The 3,600-nt window shown below is 46.9% G+C and overlaps 1 long non-coding RNA gene across 1 annotated transcript; it reads right to left on the minus strand.

Annotated features, from left to right (window-relative positions):
• Nucleotides 1-333: 333 nt before the first annotated feature.
• Nucleotides 334-1,625, minus strand: LOC137865051 (uncharacterized). The gene is made up of 2 exons (XR_011101733.1): nt 854-1,625; nt 334-746 (listed from the first exon to the last, which is right to left on the minus strand). It is a non-coding gene; the product is annotated as an uncharacterized lncRNA (long non-coding RNA).
• Between the last annotated feature and the right edge of the window lie 1,975 nt (nt 1,626-3,600).

The raw sequence follows: 3,600 nt of genomic DNA on the forward strand, positions 1-3,600 counted from the left end.
CTGTGCCAGAACCAACCCACCTTTCAGAGATTTCCCCTCCTTTTTACAAAAGGCTTAAAACCTCTCCTGAAAACCTGGACTCCCCTGGCAAAGTATTTCAGTGCAGGCTTCCCCTTTTCACTTTCTTGACTGCTGGTCTAGAAACACAGACCTCTTGTTTTACCCTGGATCTCTCGACCTCCAGCCCCTTAAAAAAATGCAACCCCCTCTGCCTCCTGCTCCTCAAACCCTCAAAAAAAAAAAAAAAAAAAAAAAAACAGATGGCACAGAAATGCCACTGCTAGTTTAATGGTAAATGTGACAAGTAAAACAGAAGAGGGAAAAGCAAAGAAATTTGTAAGCAGTCCTCCTTCATCCAAAGCAACCCAGGGAAGCAGGTTCTCCAGAGATGTAGTTCTCTTGGAATTGAACATATGGCAAATAGATTTTCTAATTTAAATTCACAAGTGAATGTTGGAACTTTGCAGCCAAAACCAATATATGATTTTTTTCTTTCCACTCAGTAGTAGTTAGGGGTTCCTACTATGTTTTGCTCCAATAACCAAAAGGGCCAGAAGTAAAAACTGTGGCCTCATTGAAACCAATGTCAAAAATCCTTCGAGTTTAACAGAGGCAGGATTTCAGCCCAACCCTGGCAGACTTTCACACGCAGGGTAGCTGCTCAGCCTCAACGTAATGGAAGTGGCAGAATCCCCTATAAGCTCCTGATGACAGTCTGACCACACTCCACAATCCCATGCGCTCTGCTGGCAAACAAGAAGTGAGAAGAGCTTATTTTAATTTTGGAATAAGTGTGCTGAATGGACAGTCTTGGGCTTTGAGAACAGAATCTTCACACTTCTGGCAAACGTACCTCTCCCGAGGCAGCCTGGGGGCCCTGAGCTTTGCATGGCACAGCAGGGGCGTGCTCCCGTGTCACCTCCCGCGTGCTGCCTCTGTGCAGACATCTCCTCCGCCAGGTAACTGGCGGGATCCCCACCTGAGGCAGGTTCCTCGCTGCTAATTTAACACACTGCTAATTTGCCCGAGGAGCTGAGAGCCAGCAAAGCACGGGGCTCTGCCTGCATCCCAGGAGCCAGTGGGCCCTGCCCGCTCCTTTCACACGAGGCTTTTCCTTCTGTCAGCCTTTTCCTGAGGCAGCTTCCACTGGCACCAAGCTGCCGTGCTCCAGCCATGTGCAACTCCAGCCTAGGGAGAAGGCAGCAGCCTCTGCCGGCTCGAATCTGGCAGATTTCTTGTTAAAGTGTGATCAACCCACCTGCCCGCAGGATTGGGCCGGCAGTTATACCCCATTCCTGGGTCATTAGAAAGGAAAGGTACTTTATTTAAATGTTGGATGGTGATATGAGTGATGAGGAAGGCGTTACAGTGTACAAATTTAGGCTGCTAGAGACGTCTACCTTCTGCTTCGTACTGACGGTGACATCCTTAGGTGTCTCTGCACCTACCTACAAAGAACATCATTTCATTACTAAATTGGAATATCTCAGACTCTCCTAATTATTATTTCTTAGAACTTATTCAATTTAACTTGGATGTTTAAAATTTGCATGGTAAAACCCACAGCCGGGACCCCTACCAGCTCCCTCCCTGCAGCCAGGACCTGGTGGGGCCAGAGGAGCTCAGCTTGAGGCACAGCTTGTATGTGTGATCGGATCGTTTCTGCAGCTCCCCATTGGTCAGAACAGAGGCAACTGCTACGAGTTGATTGGTCAGCAGGGAATAGACAGTGCTGATTGGACGAGAGCAGGCAGGACTGGAGGCACTGTTAGCCACATGCTGAAGGGTTGGGTTCCATGTGGGGACAGGCTCTGGGTGAGGCCGGGCGCCATTTTGTGACCAGCTCCATGTGGGGCTGGGCGCCATTTTGTGACAGGCTCCATGGGGGGGGTGGCCGCCATTTTGTGACAGGCTCCCTGTTAGTCTGGGCTGGGCTGAGGGGACAGGGTGCTGAGTCTGCTCTGCAGCCTCTCAGCCAGCAGCAGTGAGGTGATTTCAGTGATTTTTTTCAAAGGGGTGAAAAATAGTGAGTTTGCAGGTGTTTCCAGAAGTTCAGAGACTGGCCTGACCCCATCTAGGATCACCGTCAGCTTTTGACCAACCAGCAAAGTGACAGGTCCAAACTGTGCCAAAGGAGGAGGAGGTTCCTAATAATTTGTGTTTTCTGCAGAATTAAAAATGAGCTGGTGGAGTGAGAGACGGCATTATGTTCCTTTATAAGGTTACGGACGTACAGCACAGGGTTCATTGTTAATGGGGTTAATCCTTCAATTGGGGGGAAAAATCAGATGGTAGCACCTTTAAATTGGCTCTTGGCAAGTACTCAATTATTGCAAGAGACCAATTAAATCAAGTCAGGGTCAGAGTGTCTCAGAACGGGGAGAAACAGTTCTCATGCTCATCAGCTGATGGGGGTTAGGAGTCTACAGGGAATGAAGTTCAAGTCAATAAACTCCCTGTAATTGGATTTATTCTAGTGCTTTGTTTTCCTTAAAATACATATAATTAAATGGAAAAAAAAAAACGTGAAGAGAAAAGGGAAGCGTGAAAGTAGAGATGGGGCGGGGAGGAAGCATGGTACTGTGCCTGGTACCGCGGGGCTCTGGCCTCACTGGTGCTGCTGCTCTCCGCGAGGGCAGGGCTCACCATGGCAGAGCCAGCACCTCAATTACCTGGGGATGAAGTTGAAGCTCTGTCCAAAGCCTTCTCCACCACCTGAGAACCACTTAAAGCCTTGTGTTAGGGCTTTACAAATGCTTTAAACAGTATGGTGATCTTTGGATTTGCTCTCTGTACTGGGGAATGCAATTGAGTCTTCCCTATGAGACCCATTCAAAGGCTGCCTGTTATTAAAGACTCACTAAAACCCTTAAACACTTGAGATAAAATGATACCTAAGTGGGATTCTCATTACATGAGAAACACGAGTAACTCCCTAGTTGTCGTCAGAGGAATTTAACTGTGGCTCATGGAAGTCTGCACCTGGGTCACTGGACGGGGGTGACTTGCTGTGACCACCCTGTCGGTGACTCTTGCTCCAGAGGAGGCCAAGGATGGACCTTTGGCCTGTGACCGCAGGGCTCTGTGCATTAACATGCTCAGGACCCATCTCATACTTTAAACGCTTGGTTCCATACACTCCGAGTCAGTCTTGTCTTCCTGACTGCTCTCAGGGAGCTGAAACTACAGGTCACCAATTGACTTGGATTTTATTCTCTAATAGCTCAGAAAGATTTCTCGTGCATTGACTTGACAAGAGCCTCTTCATCATGCCAGTTGGATCAATTGAATCCTGCTGGTAATTCTGCAGACTTTGTTCTCTCTTCTATTCTTTATATCTTCATGTAAAGAAAATGTGCAATAGGATTCTCTCATGGTATTGGGGAAAAATAAGACATCCAGTATTAATACGCTTAGACTTTATCACAGCATCCTGGTGGGGATTGTCTCCCCCTGATTCTTCATTTAGTACTTTAATACTTTTCCACATCAAGTTAAATAATTAAATAAATCCTCTGTGTTAGAGAATTTGACTGTGCTAAAGAACATCACATAAAACTCTTCCATTAAAAAAAAAAAAAAGGTCCTCAACAAAAACAT

This window comes from Anas acuta, chromosome 15 (assembly GCF_963932015.1).
Source record: "Anas acuta chromosome 15, bAnaAcu1.1, whole genome shotgun sequence".
NCBI classification, from domain to species: Eukaryota; Metazoa; Chordata; class Aves; order Anseriformes; family Anatidae; genus Anas; species Anas acuta.